At 38.6% G+C, this 19885-nt stretch overlaps 2 protein-coding genes across 3 annotated transcripts in view; one reads left to right on the top strand and one right to left on the bottom strand.

Moving 5' to 3' along the window:
* LOC138757372 (palmitoyltransferase ZDHHC2-like) overlaps nt 1-8101 on the top strand; it is an 88960-nt gene extending 80859 nt beyond the window's left edge. For both annotated transcript variants that reach the window (XM_069924573.1, XM_069924572.1), the window contains exon 13: nt 1633-8101. The gene's annotated coding sequence lies outside the window, so the exon portion shown is untranslated. The remainder of the gene's footprint in view (nt 1-1632) is intronic.
* An 11385-nt stretch (nt 8102-19486) lies between these two features.
* The window catches only part of LOC138757371 (CCR4-NOT transcription complex subunit 7), a 43982-nt gene continuing 43583 nt past the window's right edge, over nt 19487-19885 (bottom strand). The window contains exon 8 of the transcript XR_011353540.1: nt 19487-19869. The gene's annotated coding sequence lies outside the window, so the exon portion shown is untranslated. The remainder of the gene's footprint in view (nt 19870-19885) is intronic.

Below are 19885 nucleotides of genomic sequence, written 5' to 3'. Positions count from 1 at the left end.
AGTACAGGGTTATTGTTGGAACACTATTCGGCCAAGTTTTCAATCTCCCTCCTGTATGCTGACTCATCACTTCTTTTTATACAACCCACATTTCAGCAAATTTGTAGATGGTGTTGTTGTTGTACTGACCCACACAATGTAAAGTGAGTAGAGCAGGGGGCAAAGAACACAGCCCTGTGGTGCTCCAGTTCTGATGGAGATTGTGGAGAAGATGTTCTTATCAATGCTCACCGATTGTGATCTGGAGGTGAGGAAATCAAGGATCCAAATACACAGTAGGGTGTTGAGTCCCAGTTCTTGGAGTTTGCTGATCAGCTTTGAGGGGATGATGGTGTTAAATGCTGAACTGTAGTCGATAAAGAGCATTTAGGTGTTCCAGGGCTTTGTGCAGAGCCAGTGAGGTGGCATCTGCTGTAGACCTATTACTACAATACGTGAATTGGAACTGATCCATGTCGCTGTTCAGACAAGAGTTAATATGCTTCAACACCAGCCTTTTAAAACACTTCATGTCTGTTGATGTGAGGGCTGCTGGTCGATAGACATTAAGGCAAGTTACTACACTCTTGATACCTGCTTGAAACAGGTGGGTATCACGCCTGAAATGTTTAAGCTATCCAAAAATATTTTGGTAAGTTGGTCAGCACAGAGTTTTAATACTCGGCCACTACTCCGTCCAGACTAGTTGCTTTCCTCGGATTCATTCTCCTGAAGGCAACTTTCAGAACATTTTCAGATTCAGACAGGAGCGGATCATCAGGAGACATAGAAGTATGCAGTTGTGGTTCTTCCTTGTTCATGTTCTTGTGGTCAAATCGGGAATTTAAGATTCTTCGAGATGAAAATTAACCCTGGATTTTATTGAATGGTAACGGAGACACTAAGTGCTCTATACTCCTTTCTACTTTTGTTTAAAATATTAATATGTGGATCGTGGACTACAATATGGGCTCACTTGCTAAATTTCAGCACATGAAGGGATTAAAATGAGGAATATACCAGCTGGGACCTCACAGAACTTTATTGGGGTTCAAGATGTTATCCATATTAGAGCCATTCAGTGTGACTGAGTCAAAGATTTGACAGCAAATAAAACCAGTCACTGGCACAGCAGGCATGACAAAACCAATACCCAATTTATCTCGTCATCCAAGTATGGAGGGCACCAAAAAATTTATTTTATCATCCACTAACCAACCTGGCAATTTATAATCCACTTATCAAAGGATCATTGAGGATTAGTATTGGACTTGAAAAATATTACACTTGGATAATCGAGAGGAAAGTGCTGTGGTCAAAAACACCAAGCATTTCCTATAAATTTGTTATAAATAACCAGTTAACACTTCAAGAAAATGTCCTCCATTTGGGCGAAAATAGTTCTGAGATCTAGGCGCACTCCTCAATTCTAGTCCAAGTTGCTGAAAACACTCGATTTAGCTCATCGCCAGAATGTGTTCTTTTCACATATTTTGTTTTCACTGCTTGAGATATTGGAACTGTTTGACGAAAAAGACCAAGATAACAAGTAGCAGAACTATTTTGCTGAGCTATTGCAGAGCAACAGAGACCACAAAAAAAATTGACTCACCAGGATTATATGAAAATCTAAATCCATTGTATTTTTTTTAGCTCCAGGTGCAGATGCGTATGGAGGAAATCAAGGAAGAAATGTTTTCCAAGATCCCACCTTTACCTGCCCACCATCCCTGTTAGATGTCTGTGCGTCTGTGGGATGTCCAAAGGAAATATTCCTATGACTGACTGGTTTTCCTATTATCGCAGCTTAACACATACAAAGTATTGGTTCAGCCACCCTTAAATGTACAATGTGGGGCTATAAATCTATTCTGAATGCAGTTGCTTAAAGCACGCCAAACCTTAATAGCAGCTTGGCATTGGATCAAATATGCAATTATTGAAGAAAGCATAGTCTCTTTCCCCATTCAAATAGCGCTAAATAATACTGGTTTTAGTCCTGCTCAAGGCTCATGCCTTGGTTTCCATTTCAAATCATATGTGCAAGGACTGACTCACATACTTTGGGGGAAGTAACATTTTGTGTTAAAGATTTCATAGGAAATATAGACTTTTGACAAAATCTGAAAGAATTAGATTACATAGCATAAATATGCCTTTTATTCATGCACATGGGCCTCATTTTGATTTTTTTTTTTTTTGCAAAGGTATAGGGTGAGGAAAGTATTGAACATTGGCCCAAGAATTGTGCAAGATATTTTATAATGTTGCTGGAAAAAAATTACAAGATGAGTTGGTTTTTTGGCCAAAAAAGTGCTGAACAAAAATATTTGTCATAGTATTTTAGAAACTTCAGTATTCTGTAGTATGTTCTGATTTTAGTGATAAATTCCGCATGCCCCAACAGTGGCATTCAGTCCCTTATAATTTATTTTCTAATACACAAGAAATGACCTTGTGGAAAGTTGTTTGACAGAGTTTTCCGTTACAAATATTAAGTCAGCATGACAATTTTATTCTGCATATTGTTATGACATGAATAATGTACCAGAATTTCACAATATTTACACACCAGAATAGACACATAGCAAAGTGCCATGATCACAGTCAATAAAAAGGGATTTAAAATATAGAAAACACTTTGAAGAGTGAGGTGACACAGCACAAAATGACCTCCTTGTAGTGCCTTCATTGAAAGTTGAACCCAATGTTTTAATCAGTTTGAAACTAATTACCCTCGCTTTAAAGAAAAATGTTGGAGTGGTTCAAACTATTGAAATTAAACCTTATTGTTTCTGTAATCAAGTTGCAGGGAAAATATAAAGCGACTGGAGTGAGAAGTTTTCCCCATGCAATGAAAAGTAAAGTATATTTAATTAATATTGGTTATTACGTACATTGAATTTAGGTTTTTTTTGGTTGCTTCTTTCAAAATATGAGTAATTCCTCATCTTAAATAAATTAATAAATACTATTTAATTTGTCAATCAATAAAACACATTGGATAATATAAAATAGGAACAGCTTTGACGGCTGCAAATTTCCAGCATTGCAACTTTTCAAAAATAAAATATTTTTATAAAAATTAAAGCAGTGCTGATAATAAATAGTGTCCTTCAAACAAATGCAGTAGCTTGTCTTATTTTTGAGTTACAGTTTATACTAGGACATTTTAAATGACGGCGTTATTTCTGCAGAATGTGTTTTGATTAAATTGTTGGCGCAGATACTAAAACAAATGGAGGACAAATTAGCATTCACATAGAGAAGAAAGCTAGTGGCTTAAAAGAAGTAAACAAAAGTAAGCTAATGCAAATTCTGGAAATCAAACTTGGAAATAGAAAATGCTGGAATGCTCTATAAGTCAGACATCATTTGTCCCATTGCAGTTTTGATAAAAGCTCAGAATCTGACCATTTTTACTCATGTATTGAGCATATTATCAGGTTTTAAAGTACTTTTCAAATTAATTATTCAAAATTTAGTGTGTAAATTTTGTTGTTTTCTTTGGAAACTTATTCAATGGAGGAATAAGCAGAGGAAATCTCGTCATAGTAGCCACAAAAATGTATCCAGAGAGAAATAAAGTAACCTGAATCATGGCATTAAACAAAGATAAAGACTATCCTGGTTCCAAAGAACTCCTCTGAAAATTTTGCTTGCCAATCTAAATCTACATCCCACAGCGTGTGTAAATGAAGTCTTTTCATGGTACAACTTTAAATATATGATTTAATCTTTATGCTATTCTCCCTTAGCACCAGAAATTTGATGACTCGTAAAAATGTTTTTAATGTTTCCCTTAATGATAATAATGAAGGGATCTGAAACCTCTAGACTTCGAGATTATGACCGTTTAAAAGTTTTAATTCCCGTTCTTGTTTTCTTTATATGCTGTACATTAAGTTGGTTGATCACCTAGGAAATCAAATCTACTTCACTTCTCCAAAGCATTGGCCTTAGAATTTGTTTGTATCTAACTTTCAGTAGGTTCCCTACACCTCCTACCAAATAACCAATTATGGACCTTGAGCTTGATTAGCATTTTGTGGAGAGGAACGATTGAGTGAATCTTGATTGGGCCTTCTCTTGCATCCTGGTGGCTCTTCTGAAAGGTAAGTGAAAGATGGCTGATTAGAAATGAGGACCAGCACAGATCAGAAGCCAGGGAAGACCATCACGTTGAGGGGAATCACATTTATAGAGTTTGAAGTTGAGTGAGATTGAACAGTGGGAGCAGAGGGTTAACATTTGGTTGTGATAGAAAAGATCAGGTCTTATTTTCATTGAGCCGTGCCAAGGAAAGTACATGCTTTGCCCAGATCCACAATCAGATCATTCAAAAGAACCCTTCCACATGGAAGCCCACCTTGTGCTCTGCAAGTTCAGATCCTGGTGAGTAAAGTACCAATGTGATCAAACATTGAAAATGCGCCCTTTATAGAGTTCTTCCGTGGGAAGTGTGCATTTTCTTCCTTTACTTTCTATTGTGAGTTTAGATCCAGTCTTAAATAGAATTCCATTCATATTGTCAGACTACATAAAATGATAGAATGCTCCAATCTCTTTACTTCTTGAGGAAAGATTACACTCTTAAATAACATGCTTTGAAGGAATATACTTTTTTTAAAATATTGTGCACCCCAAAATACTTATTGATAATATAAATGCAGTTATACAGGCAATCAGTTTGTGCAGAATTGAGCCCCATAAGGAGCATTGTGATGAGTAGATAGTATGTTTGGAGGATGTGAATTCAGTGAGAATGATTGCCTAGGGCATGAGAATTTGTGTGCATTTCTAATCAAGCCATTGGATCCTCTTTGCCACCAGATGTCCCAGATGAGCAGTTCATTTCAAAGATAGTAGATTGCCATTATTATGATGATGGTCGACCAAGACAAGTTAGAGCTTTTGAGGCTTGGCTCTAAGACCAAGAGGTATATGGCCAAATGTCAACTGTTTATGTTTCTTCTATTAACTGCATCAAAACAGTCCACATAATAGCCATTTTTCCACCTATGATTTTGTGTTTGGCTAATGATTTTCAGCTTGAGAAATCTTGATCCATTTTTCAAAATCAGCAACAATGTGCTTTAATTATGCAAATAAGGACCCTAATGCCTATTTTAGCACTTTGCTCCAAATTATTAATGAACTGTATGCATGTTTCCAGCAACATAACTATTGGTTATTAAAAAGAATGCACGCAGTTTCTCACAATATAAGGCTAGGAATTTTGACATTTGGTTTTGTATACAAAACCAGGCAAATAATATTTACTTTGTAGCATTCATGCAGCACAATTAAGCGATAACTTAATTACTGTGGAGGTGCACTTTGCTGAGAACTCCAAGACTTAGAAATATCTAAGACAAGGAAAGGTAATTCAGCAATCTCCCAGTTTGTACATGGCAAGGTCCTACATAGAGCAATACGATAAGAACCAGAACATTTAGTTTAGTTTTAAAGATGCAATTTGGGGAGAAATATTGGCCAAGGAAGAAAGGAAAACTTCCACTACTTTAATATACCACAAAATGTTTAATAACTGAGTACTCACTTAAGCATCCTATTCAAAGACTATGTCTGCCAGTACAGCAACCTGTCACTACATTGAACCGCCTAGGTCATTGAAACAGGCGCTGAGGTAGGTGAAAACTTTATTAAGGCAGTATTTTAAACTGAATGACTTTAAATAATAAACTCTAGAATTAGATTGGCTTAAACTGTTTAAATTTATTACAGTGCTGTGTAATAAAAAAGTTAAGGTGTGCTTAGAATATACGAGCAGGACATCGTACAGATTTATAAACTGGAAAGGCCTCCACTGTTGTATTTTGAACAGTTCTGGTCAGTATATTATAGGAAGGATATTAGTGCACTGGTTAGAGTACAGAGGAGATCACCAGGATGTTGAATGGATACTCCTCAGTTATGAGGAGTGACTGGATGGGTTAGACTGAGGGAGAAACATGATAGAAATAGACACAATTCCAAGAATTATGGATGAGGTAAATAGTGGGAAAATATGCTCCATAACACAAATGTTTAAAACTAGAGGGTATAGGTTTAAGCAAAAAAATAAACAATGGGTTTATAGAGATCTAAGGAAGAACATTTACACCCAAAGGCTGGTTGGAATTCAGAGCATGTCACTTGAGTGGTTGGTGCAAAGAAAGACTCTGGCAATTAAATATCTCGATGAGCACTTTTAGGTAGAGATTTTAAAAATCTCATGATGTCTTTGTATATTACAGTACAACAATGGAAATATTAGTTATATCATTCGGATTTCTTATAGAACTGATCTATATTTTGCAAAATGTAGCTTATTTAGAACAATTAAACATAAAATTAATTCCCTATTTCATATCTAATTAGATTGATTTATATTAGCCTCCCTCCAAATAAATAACAGTTCAACTTGATGGTGGGTAATGATTATGATACAAAATGGTTTTCTGTGTAAATGATTTGAATCAGGTCTTTTATATTTTCCACAGAGCACTAAAGTTAGAGAAACCACATCAACAGTATCACTTCATTTGTAGCTTGCATTATTTGTCTATAAAGCTACTTTTTAATCTTTGGGTTGTGCAAATCAGAATTTGCAAATTTATGAATATCTTTAAATGTTAAGATAAACCAATGTGCACTTTCATAACTTTGGGCAGTAAATTCCAGAGCATGAAACCAGACATACACAAATAAAATGTTCTTGTAAAATCAATAGAGTAGTAAAATCTAACTGATCATGACAAAATGCAGATGTCCCGATGTAGTATCTCAACCTGAAACCAACTATTACCTTCTCTCCACGGCTTCTGCCTACCCTGGTGAGTTTATCCAGCAGTTTGGTTATTGCAATGTAGATAAGTTTTTTATCCATTGTCCCATTCCTTAGACCCACTGAAATTCACTTGCACTCTTCACTGGCAATCTAATCACCAGTCTAGTCCCAGTATAATGAGATGTATAGCTCAAAAGTAGGAAAGCTACATGTGACCCTTCAAATGGAAGGATTGCACTGTTCTCATAAATTGACGTGCATTAATTTCTGTAACATATGGATATCATATTCTGCAGATTTGAAAAGCAACCAACTTTTAAACAACTAATATTTTTTGTACGCATATGCAACAGAACATATAATTAAGCAATTTATCCCATCATTTAAAATTTTGTATGGATAAGCTAAACCACTCCAAGTCCTGGCATCTATTTGTTTTTCCTTTTCTTGATTAGAAAATTATTTAATTCAATGCAGAAATGATAACATAATTCCAAAACCAATAATAAACACCACACTAGCTTAATATGATACATATACCTGTATTCATCAGTACGTTTCACTCTGATTTAAAATCATACTTCAAGTGGGGAAATTAGTTGAAGTATTAAAATGAGTTTCGTACTTATTGATTTGTGACAGTTCCAAATTTGTTTAACTGATTTTTACAAATACATTGTTATAAAATAATTTGTTAATAAGTGGCTTGATTTTACATGCTGGTTATATCCAAAGAGAATTTTTGGTACAAACTAAAATCAAAACTAAAAATCTAAATTTTTGAAAAGTATATCTATTATATTTTTATCAAATAAGGACTGCAATCACTTTAAACTGAACCAATTAAAAGATACCAGTGAATATGAAGTTTGAGAGTAGGAAAATATCTAGATTGGACGTAGACTGATTGAATTTTCTCTCCATCAACTAGTATGGAACCTAGATAATCTTGATGTTAAAGAATTGATATTTTTTTATAATCCTTTTTTTCTCTAAAAGTCTAATTTGTAAGAGAGCTCTCTACTGAAAGGGGAATAAACAGAGCAGTGAAGACAAAATGTGTATATTATCCATTTACATTTTTTTTAGGGGGGATGCAAAAAGCTTTGTTATTGTCAGGAATTTTGTTTGTAAATGTAGTGATTGATTGTTTTACGCAATCAGTGTAAGCTGTGGCATTTTGTTGTTAAAATGCATTTCAATGAAGTATTTTATGTATGCATTTGTGTTATTACAAAACATTATACATTGGAGTTGATTTGCTGTCTGCCATGCTCTGTAATGCTGGAAACTACTCAACTAACATAAAGTTGTTTGATTTGATTGTGACTACAGAGGTACAAATAGTTTTTATTTCTGTACATCCCTAAAAACAATTCTTTGAAACAAGATGTATATTGTTAAAAGCTTGCAAAATGCATTAACTTAACTGTTAGAATAATGACCACCGCCAGTGGGCTGATATCGCCTCAAACCGTGCATCTTGGCGCCTCACAGTTCAGCGGGCAGCAACCTCCTTTGAAGAAGACCGCAGAGCCCACCTCACTGACAAAAGACAAAGGAGGAAAAACCCAACACCCAACCCCAACCAATAAATTTTCCCCTGCAACCGTGTCTGCCTGTCCCGCATCGGACATGTCAGCCACAAACGAGCCTGCAGCTGACGTGGACATTACCCCTCCATAAATCTTCGTCCGCGAAGCCAAGCCAAAGAAGAATAATGAGGACCAATATGGATCTGTGTAATTTTCACTTGCAGCAAATCACCTTAAACCCAACACAAAGCAGCCCCTAAATTCAGCCGTCATTGACAAATATATGCTGAATGTGGTATTTCAGAATGAAAACCAAAGCCTATGAGCACATCACAAGCTTAGATCCATTCACTCATCCCTTGTCTCCATCACCACAGCACAAGTGAAGCCAAGTTGCACTGCAGCGAAGAGATTTATTGTTTTGTGTCGCAAAAGTATCCATATGCTGTTTATCAGGTGTTGTGGACTATGAAATGCTTTCTCCATGGCATCTTAGAATAGCTGATCCAAATAAATATAACACTGTCTGTTATATTTAGATGTAATTCCATTCCTCACTTATTTGGCTCTTTTTTTCACTATTGTAAAGATCATTGAGAGGGAGTGGCAAATTGTAAAGATCATTGAGGGAGTGGCAAGTTAAATGCATACTGCACTTCAAGGGTACAAGCTCTAGAAAGGTCATTGAAATAGGAACCAGGATTACATATTTCAAGAATATCAGCAGAGCCCAGAAACAGTGCAGTTTCATAATGCAAGATTTGCTGATCAGCCACATTGAGAAGTTACAATTCAAAGGGAAGTTGATGCAAATCATTTACCAAGTCAACCACTGCTTTCATAAATGCACTGTATTCGGAACACATCTGAAAGACAACTTCTGTTTATTGTACTGTTTTCCAATAACATAAAAATGAGTTATCAAGAACATAAGATATAGGACTGAGGCCTGTGCAGACCAATTGACAGAGATCTTCATAGATGACTTCAACATCTCACTGCATCAGTCCATCATTCCCCCAAGACAGCCACCATCATCCCAGTACCCAAGAGGGCATCAATAACAGGCCTCAATGACTACCGCCCTGTGACACTAACCTCCACCATTATGAAATGCTTCAAGCATCGGTGAGCTTCGAGCATCAAAGCACACCTCCCAGGAATGCTGGATTCATTTTAGAGAAGAGGTGAAAAACTGCAGTAATAATCTGAGTCACAATGTGGACAAGATGAAGGAGATGATCATGGACTTCAGGAAGATGAGGAATGACCACCCTCCACTACACATCAACAACTCGAGTGGAGAGCACAAAGTTCCTGCGAGTTCACTTAACTAGTGACCTATCGTGGCCTCTCACTTCTCAGGAAGGCACAACAGTAACTACTTCCTTAGAAGGCTGAAGTGAGCAAGGCTACCAGCCACCATGATATCAGCCTTCTATAGGAGCTCTATCAAGCACGTCCTGGCTGGCTGCATCACAGTGTGGGTACGTTTGCTGCAGAGAAATGGACCTGAGGTCAATCCACAGGATCATAAGAGAGGCAGAGGGGTTCACTGGTCTCCTCCCCCTACCAGGATTCTCATCTGAAGAGAGTGTGCAAAATCATTGAGGACCCCTTCCACCTTGCACACACCATCTTTCAGCTGCTCCTGTCAGGGAAGGGATACAGGAGGATCAGAGGCAGCGCCACCAGGCTGAGGATCAGCTTCTTCCCACGAGCTATGAGAATGCCAAACCAAAGAACCTGCTCACACTGACCATCCAAGTCTCTCTTTCACATGTATAAAACAAAATATTTATTTCTATAGATGAAATACTTGTATTGCAGATGTATTGTTTGTATGTGTGTTATGTCTGGTTGTGTGTCTGCATGTTTTGCACTAAGGAGCAGAGAATGCTATTTTTTGGGGGTTGTACTTATACAATGAGATCTCAATAAACTTGACTTGATTGTATTGAGGTCCTTACCTCCCATTGCACTTGTAACGTCTCATTTTGGTACATTTGACGTGTTATCCACAGAGAAGACTGGCATAAACCGCTCTTTCAAAATCTCGGCCTTTTCTGCATTACTCAGTATTAGTCCCCCTTCTCATCTTCTAAGGGACTCATCTTCCCTTTAACCACCATTTTTTGTTTGATGTATTTATAAAATCTTTTACTACCTGTTTTTACATTTTGTGCTCTTTTATTTTGATAATTTATCTTCCCTTTCTTTATTGCTTGCTTTGTAATTTTTTTTTTCCTTTTTAAAATTTTCCCAGTCTTAGTTTCCCACTACTCTTGGCAACGCTGTATGCATGAGCTTTTAGTTTAATGCCTTCCTCTAATGCCACTAATCTCATTATTTGGTGACTATAGACAACTCCCACCATTGATTTTTTTCCCCCCTTTTACTATTTCTAATCTCTACCCAGAATGATTCAACATTCTTCTCCTTAGATCTTGTGCTCACTATTGCCCTGATTTCATTCTTAATCAAGTGCACCTCCCTTACCTTCTTGCCTACCTTTCTATATTACTTGGATATTTAGTTCACACCCTGCAACCACATTTGTGGCCACTGCATCATATCCATTTGTATGGATTTGTGTCACAAGTTAACTGACTTTGTTTTAAATACTATTGCATTCAGATAAAGTTCATTGTCCTTCTAGAATTTGTCTTCGCATTTGACTTTTCTGTACTCTGTTTTTAGTTTTCTAACTTTTGCTTTGGTCTTTGCATTGCTTCCCTCTGCTTTTCCTATCTCCTGCCATATTAGTTTAAACCCTCCTGAACAACGTGAGTAAATACTGATCTCAGTGCTGCCCAGGTGTAGATTGTATTAATCCCACCTCCTCAGGAATTTGAAACCCTTTCTCCTGCATAAACCAGATATGTTATTTTGCTCTTCAGACTCCAATTAGCACATTGCACAGGCAGCAATCCAAGGTTTACTACCTTTGTTGTCCTACTTTATTATTTATTCCCTAACTCCCTATATTCAGATCAGAGGACCTCATCCTACCTCCCCCCCCCCCCCCCCACACCGCGGATATAATTCATACCTATATACACCACAACAACTAACTGTGACATTCCTTATCTTTGCACCTGGGAAGCAATACACCATCCCATTTGCAGTCACAAAAGTTCCTGTCTATTCCCCTTACCATGCAAAACCTGACCACTATAGCTCTTTTTGCTGCCCTCCTGCTCTGCCTTTCCATAATTTATGTTGATTTATTCATAACCAGCTCATATTGCCCTGTATTCAAACTTCACTTGTCATTGACAAAGTAATATTACAGAAATACATAAGATTATGAGTGGTGCAGATAGGGTAGACAACAGCAAATATCAGATTACATCTGCTTAAGGAAAGTGGAGAAAAGTTTAGAGGAGATATCAGAGGTATGTTTTTTATTCTCAGTGATGGGTGCCTGGAATGCATTGCCAAGTGTGGTGGTGAGACTGGTACAAACTCTGGTACAAAAGACTCTCAAAGAGGCACTTGGATGCAATGAAAATAGAGAGTTGAAGAGTGCAAGGGAGGAAAAAAATTAGATTGTTGTGGAGTAGGTTATTGTAGGCTGGCACAACATTGTGGGCTGAAGGGCTTGTGCTGTGTTATAATGTTCTACGATACTGCCCATTCAACCAGTTTACCTCTTACTACAACTATCAATATTCTCTTTGCAGTTCACTTAACATCAAGTTCAGACATTGTGGCTGGCACTCCCAACTCCCAGCAATTAATAAAGCAATGGCTTTAACATTAATCCTTTGCAAATAGCATTATTCACTTTCCTACAATCCCAAACAAAACATTCACCAGCATCCTCTGATGTCTGCTGCTTAGCCAACTTTGTAACCATGTTATCATTGTTCCTTTTAAGTCACAAGCTTGAACTTTGCTGATGAGCTCACCATTTTTACCAGGATGCCTGGTTTAAAATCTAGGAGTTAATGGGATAAATTTAGGTTTTATTTACTGGAGTATAAGAGGCTGAAGTTGACCTGATAGAGGTTTATAAATCATAACAGTCATTGAGAGGTGGACAGACAGAAACTTTTCCCCAGCGTATTAGTGTCACATATTCAAGGGTGAGCATTTGAGGGGAAGAAGTGCAAGGCAAACTTTAAAAAAAAAACAGAGTGGTGAATGCTTAGTAGTGGTGGAAGCAGATACAATAGTAGCATTTAAGGGACTTCTAGAGAAATATGAAGAGGATAGAGTGATAACTATCAAGTCCAAGCAGTAGAGTTTTAGTTGCTTTGTACATCATGTGAAACTAAGATCCTGTTCCTGTGCTATATGTTCTATGTAGTATAGAACATTATAGCACAATATAGGCCCTTCGGCCCTCAATATTGTACCTACTTACATAGCCCTACCAAAAAAATCCTAAACCTTCCCTCCTTGCATCGCTCTATTTTCTTTCATCCCTGTGCCAGAGGCTCTTAAATGTCCCTAATGTTTCAGCCTCCACCACTACGCAAGACAAGGCATTCCTGACACCCACAACTCATGCTTTTTTAAAAATTGCCAATGTCTTCCTTAAACTTTCCTCCCTTCACTTTTTACACATGTCCTCTGCTACTTGCTGATCCCGCCCTGAGAAAAAGGCACTGGCTGTTGTTAGGTCTGCTTTGTTCATGAATGAGTGAGACAAACACCAGACTGAGTCGAAATCAGGGTTCTTTGTTCTTTATTACCGGATTGTAACACTTGCAACTAACCATGTTAGTCGGAGAATGCATTCTGCCGTTATCAGCAAAATGGTGATTTTTTATACCCTTGGATACGTGCTTAGAACATCATCATATCATTACTTGTCCAATGACTAAAACTGTTGCTATCCTTTCCCTGCTAGCTTCCTGCCTCTCAATCCATCAATGTCTCTCTTATCTTCTAAGTACAAGGATGCATTCACATCTTGTTACAGCCCTGTACAGGGTAACTCCTTACACATTCCCATCTCATGATGTTTTACCTTACACTGTCCACCTTATCTATGCCTCTCAGAATCCTGTAGACCTCTATCATCTCCTCTCATCCTTCTTCGCTCCAAAGGGGAAAAAAAATCCTAGATCTGCTAACCTTGTCTCATCAGACTTCAGAAGCAGACTTTATTGTCATGAACATGCCACAAAATTTGTTGATTTCCAGCAGCTTCTCAGTGCAAATATTTATATAAACCACCTTACAAAATAATAAAAATTAGTGCAAGAAAAAAAAATCAAAGGCTGTGCCTGTGATTCTTTGTTCATTCAGGACTTGCTTTCCAATCCAGGCAACATCCTAGTAAATCTCCATAGCTTCCACATCCTTCCTGTAATGAGGTGACCAGAATGGAATACAATTTTCTTAATGTGGTCTCACCAGAGATTTGTAGAGTTGCAACATGACCTCTCAACTCTTGAACTCAACCCCCTCCCTCCCCTCAACGAATAAAGCCCTTCTTACCATCTCATCAAACTGCACTGCAACCTTGACAGATCTATGGATTTGGACCCCAAGGTCGCTCTGTTCATTCACACTGTTAAGTATCCGACCATTAAGCCTTTTTGGATTGACCTACCAAAATATATCACCTCACACAAATCTTGATTGAACTCCATCTTCCACTTTTCCCCCCAACTCTGCATCCTGTCTATATCTTTTTGTAACCTTTGCATCATCCACAAACTTACTGACCCATCCTTCTGCTTCTTAATCAATTTTTTTTTAATTATAAAGAGCAGGGGTCCCAGAACAGATTCCTGCAGCACTCAACTAGTCACTGACCTCTATGCAGAATACTTTCTACATGCAAGCCAAGTTTTAATCCACACAGCCAAGGTTCCATGAATCCCATGCCTCATGACTTTCTGAATGAGTCTCTCATGGGATACCTTGTGAAATGCCTTGCTAAAATCCATTTAGACCAATTCTACCATCCTACCTTCATCAATTCTTTTGTTACCTCCTCAAAAAGCTCAATTAGGCTTGAAGGTACAACTTTCCCTGCACAAAGCCATGCTGACTATCCATGCATAGACTGCACTTCTCCAAATGCTCATAAATCCTATCCTTAAGAATTCTCTCCAATAGTTTGCACACCACTGATGTAAACTCACTGGTCTATAATTCCCAGGATTTCCCCCATTTTAAATAAGGGGACCATATTTGCCATTTTCCAATCCTCCAGTAACTCCCCTGTAGCTAAGGAGGACTTAAAGACATTCCCAATGCCCCAGTTAGCTCTTCCCTCCCTCCCACAGCAACCTGGGGTACATCACATCCAGCCCCAGGGTCTAATGTTTCAAGAAGATCCAACACTTCCTCTTCCCTCATCTCAACATTATCCAGCACACAAGCCTGTCCTATTCCAACCTCACCCTGATCAAGGTCCTATTCTCTGGTGAATACTGAAGCAAAATATTCATTCAGGACCTCCCCAACCTCTTCCACCTCTGCCTCTAGGTACATGTTGCCCTCTTTAACCGTAAGTGGACCCATCCCACAGGCTTCTCATGCACACTTCGAGCTCTCCTTTCTCAAGTTCCTTCCTGGCAATGATACAATTCTCATGAGCCCTTTCCTGTTTCATTCTTGTTAAATGTTCCTTCTTCCTCTTAACTAGCTACCTCACCTGTTTTGTCAATGACTGTTCCTTTTTCCTTGTCTCACTGGAACAAATCATCCTGAATCCAGCACAAATGGTCACTGAACATTCTCCACATTATTTCTGTGCTTTCTTCCATGAACATCTGTTTTCAATTTACTCTCCATGGCTCCTGCTTTATTCCCTTCCCCAATTAAACACTCTCCCATTTTTTTTTTCCTGCTTTTATTCTTGTCCATAGCTATCCATTACTCAGGGACTTGTGGTCACTTTCACTGAAATGCTCCCCCGAGAGACCTGCCACCTGACCAGGTTCATTACTCAGTACTAGATCCAGTATGACATCTCTGCTAGTGACTGGTCCACATACTGGTCAAGAATCCTTCTTGGACACCTGACAAATTCAGCCCCATCTATCTCTCTTGCCTTCAGGAGGTGCCAGTCCATATTGGAGAAGTTGAAGTCTCCCATAACAACAACCCTTAATTTCTGCCCCATTCCAAAATCTACCTACTTATCTGATCCTCGGTGACCCGAGGGCTATTTGAAGGGCTATAGTCTACTCCCAGTAGTGATTGCTCCCTTCCTATTTCTGACTTTCACCCACACTGACTCAGCAGACACTCTCTCTACAGCATCCTCCTTTGTTTCAAAATGTATTTATTGGGTATCAAAAACAACTTTGTACACATTATACAGATGGACATTGTGCTTTTTAAAAAAAATAACAAAAACCACCACTCACCCTCAGATACACACTGCACACCCCACTCCCTGACCACCTTTGCTGACAGTATCATCAGTATATTACCAATTGTACTGGTAAACAATCTCAGTTAGTCTTTTACTCCATAAGCATTCGTAATTCAGAAAAAAAACTCATAAAAGGTTGCCATTTGTGGAAAAGTTTTCTGGCGGACCCTCTTAATGTGTATTTGATTTTGTCAGCTTAATAAAGAAACTGATATCCTTAATCAGTTTAGAAGGATGACTTCCCGTGTAGATGCTTGGCTAATAGGGGCGTAAATGCTTTTGCGTCTACCTGCAGGGAATTTAGGGAGTTGTCAGAGATTCTAAATATTGCAGTCAATGGGCAGGGTTACAAATTGACTTTAAATATTTTGGATAGTGTGCTGAAGACTCCACTCCAGAACCTTTGTATTTTGGGGTGTTGATAAAACATGTGACTTTGGTGGCAAGGGGAACCGTTACCGACTGCATTTGTCCTTTATTTCAGGATAAATGGTTGACGGTCTGGAATTTGAAAAGTGAACCCTGTGTAGCACCTCAACTGAATGAGTCCCAAGTGAGTGCAATAGCCTCTTCCCACAATATCTCCTCAATTTCCATTTAACCAGTTCAGGTGGGAGAAAACTTTTGATCAGGCTTCCTATTCCTCCAATATGCCAACTGAGAAATCTGGCAGGCATGACCCATTACCCCCCCCCCCCCCCCACACAGCTAGCCAAGTGTGCTCAGACATTTAGATTTTGAGGGCTGCATTGCCTTAATTGAGTGTAAGTGGTTCTCCCACCACCACCAACATACACAAACAAATCTGCATAAACACATACTTACTACACTCTTCCCCATGTTAAGACTAAGCCATGTGGACAACACTTTACACCCACTTGGTCTAAACATCCTTGCCCCTAAATGTCAAGGACTCTGAAATTGAACTTAAGTAGTAAAGAAACATAACCATCCCTCCATCAAATTTTGAATTAGGTTTTTCAGGCATATTGCAAGGCACTTTGGTCAGCTCTATGTTGTATAGCCCAATAAATTCATACATAAATTTAACAATAGTAATGCCATATTATATGTCTTGGAATTCCACCTTAACTACCTTAATGAGCTTGGTAACTGCAAATTAAAATAAGCATGCCTAACAAAGGGCAGCGCCTCATTGCACTTGTGCTTTAATCAGTTGTTTTTCAACGTCGACATATACTCTCGCTTCTTCAACCAAGAGGAAATTCTTCACTCATCGTTGGAAGTGATCTGTAGTTGGGCTGTGTAGATTAACCAATATCGGACTCCCTGCAGGGTAGGCAGTTTCCATCCAAAGTCATTGAACTCTCGCAGTAAGATCATGGAAACTGAGATAGTTAATCCTCCTTGATTTTACCTTGCAGTGCTTTCTGGCGTGGCGTAGGGACATCCACACAATCACTGTAATCGTGAAGTCTGGCCACTATGGCTCGTAAGTGCTTTCCCAGTCTTGTATCGGCCATAGGGTGTAGTGTGCTCAGTCCACCAGTGGCTCTTTATCCAGACCAAAGACCTCTTTTAATAAAGCTGATAATGGGTTTTTGCTCATCCTGTTGGTTCCTTCAGGAACCCACACCATCCTGATGTTATTTCTCCAAGATCTCACTTCCAGATCCTCAAACTCTCCAACTACATTTATGCTTCCTTCCCTGCCTCACAAATTTGTTACACCTAGCATCATGTTTTTCACCTTCTGCCCTATACTCTGTACTTACATTCTGGTTCCCATTCCCCTGCCAAGCTAGCTTAAACTCTCCACAACTGATCTAGCAAACCTGCCCGCCACGATATTGGTCCCTTTCCAGTTCATGTGTTGCCTGTACTTTTTGTAAAGGTCAGAGCTTCCCCAGAAGAGATACCAATTATCCAAATCTGAACCCCTGCTCCCACTCTTCAGCCACACATTCATCTGCCACACCTTCCTATTCCTACCCTCATTGATTACCACACTTGAGGTCCTAACTCCATACATTGCCTCTTCAGGACCTCAACCCTACTCCAATATTTGTCATTGGTACCAACGTGGACCATGACATCTGGCTGCTCACCTTCCCACTTGAGAATGTTATGGATTTGATCAGAAGCATCTCAGACCCTGGCACCTGGGAGGCAACATACCATACAGGAGCCTCAATCTCATTCACAGAACCTTCTGTTTGCCTAATGAATGAATCCCCAATCACCATAGCTTTCTTCTGCCCCATCCCTTCTGAGCCAGTGTCAAACTCTGTACCAGAGACATGACCACCATAACTTGTCCCTTGTAGATTCTCCCCCCAACAAAACAATATCCAAAACAGTACATTGTTGAGGGGAACATCCACAGGTGTGCTCTGCGCTGACTGCCTATTTCCCTTCCTTCTCCTAATTGTCACCCAGCTACCTGCCTCTCACTTCTGAGGGTGACTTTCTCCTGAAGCTCCTATCACCCCTTCTGCCCTCCAAAACGATCCGGAGTTCATTCAGCTCCAGTTCCTTAATTTGGCCTGTAAGGAGTTGCAGCTGGAAGCACTTCTCGCAGCTGTAACCATTAGACAATTGAGCTTTCCCAGATTTCCCACATTCTGAGAATTTCATTTCTCTAGCTGCCATCTCCATTATCTATTCTTGTTAATATGTAAATATCTTACCTGAGATTACCTAAAAGCTCGCCCTCACCCTCTGCTTACTGAAGCTTCTTGTGCCAAAGCCTTAAAGTCCCATTCCTACACCGAGCTACTCACACACTGGCCGCTCCACTTGGAGCTCTCTTCCTTTTATTCGCTGGAGCCAATTGACCAATGGAGAGATTCAAAACAACATTTAGCACTCCTGCTGCCTATTTTATCAAAACTCTTAAAATCTACATTCATCACCTTGACTGCATTGCGCTCATGCTGTCTTAATTAATACATATGTATTCAGATATCAACCAATTGTGTGCTAGATCAATATTTCTAAAGCTTTCCACTTCTGAAGGTTAAGTGACTGGCCTGCAGTTATTAGGCTTATGATCACTCCCTTTCCTGAACAAGGGAATGATATTTCTTGCTTTTCAACCCTCTGGCATACATCCTACATGTAATACAGGGGCATTAAAAGATTATGGTAATTGACCCTGATATTTCCTCTTGTACTTCACAAAATCTAAGAATGCACCCCATAAGGTCCTGATAACTTAAAGGAGCACATTTTTAACCAAATTATCTAATACCATCAGTTTATAAGCTTTATGATGTCTCAACTATTTCTTTCCTGTCTATTGCTCTGGACGTTCCCCCTTCCCAGTTGGAAAAAAAAATGCAAGAACTCATTTGGACTTTGAGTGCCCTCAGCATCCATGTTCAAATTCCATTTTTGTCCCGATCAGACTCCACACATCCATGAAGAAGGCGTTTACAACTTGTATGCCTCTTGATATTATCTTTTCCCATTGTGTTCTGCCAGTTATTTTTTCAGTGCCCATTTTTGTAAGTTATCAGCCAAATTCTCATGAGTATATCTTCCTTTGCATTTCTTTCACCATCCATGGGACTCAGAAGTTGTTTATTTTTTCTTTGACCCTCAAAACCTTTTTTAGAATGATTACAATAATATGTTTTTCATTGAAGATAGCTTCATGCTTTTTTTTCTTTACAAAAAGACATATTTATAAGCACTTGGCATCCAACTGCCAAGAAAAAGGGTCAACATTTCACTGGAAAGTACGATGGTTACATAGATAATTATTCCTGGAAATGTATGTTCTGTTCTAATGGATAATTAAGCATCTGATGGACACACAAAAGAAAAAAAATGGCTTTAACTGAAAATAATATGACAAATAAGATAACAGATTAGGCTGCAGCACAGCAAATTCTTGAAGTTTATAGTTTTTTTTCCTACAAATCAACCCAGGTTACAGTACTGATGACAGGAGGAATATTTCAAGGACAAATTTTACAAGATTTTTTTCCCCAAGATTTAACAGAGAACTGTGGGAAAAACAACTGTCCTGCAGTTAAGTGTTAAACCTAAAACATATGATTCAAAGTTAAATCATTATTTGGAGGCAATGATGCAAGGTCTTGACTCGACAAGTGTTCCACTGCCTCCATAGATGCTGCTTCATTTGCTGAGTTCTTCCAGCAGTTTATTTTTTTTCTTAAACCAGTACATCCTTTGCTAATTCCAGTATATTTTCACTTTTGATGACAATTATTGTGCTTTACACACTGTGGAACACAACAA

This window comes from Narcine bancroftii, chromosome 3 (genome assembly GCF_036971445.1).
Source record: "Narcine bancroftii isolate sNarBan1 chromosome 3, sNarBan1.hap1, whole genome shotgun sequence".
Lineage (NCBI taxonomy): Eukaryota > Metazoa > Chordata > Chondrichthyes > Torpediniformes > Narcinidae > Narcine > Narcine bancroftii.
Note: the sequence above shows the minus strand (reverse complement) of the source record. Positions and strands in the feature narration are given on the sequence as shown.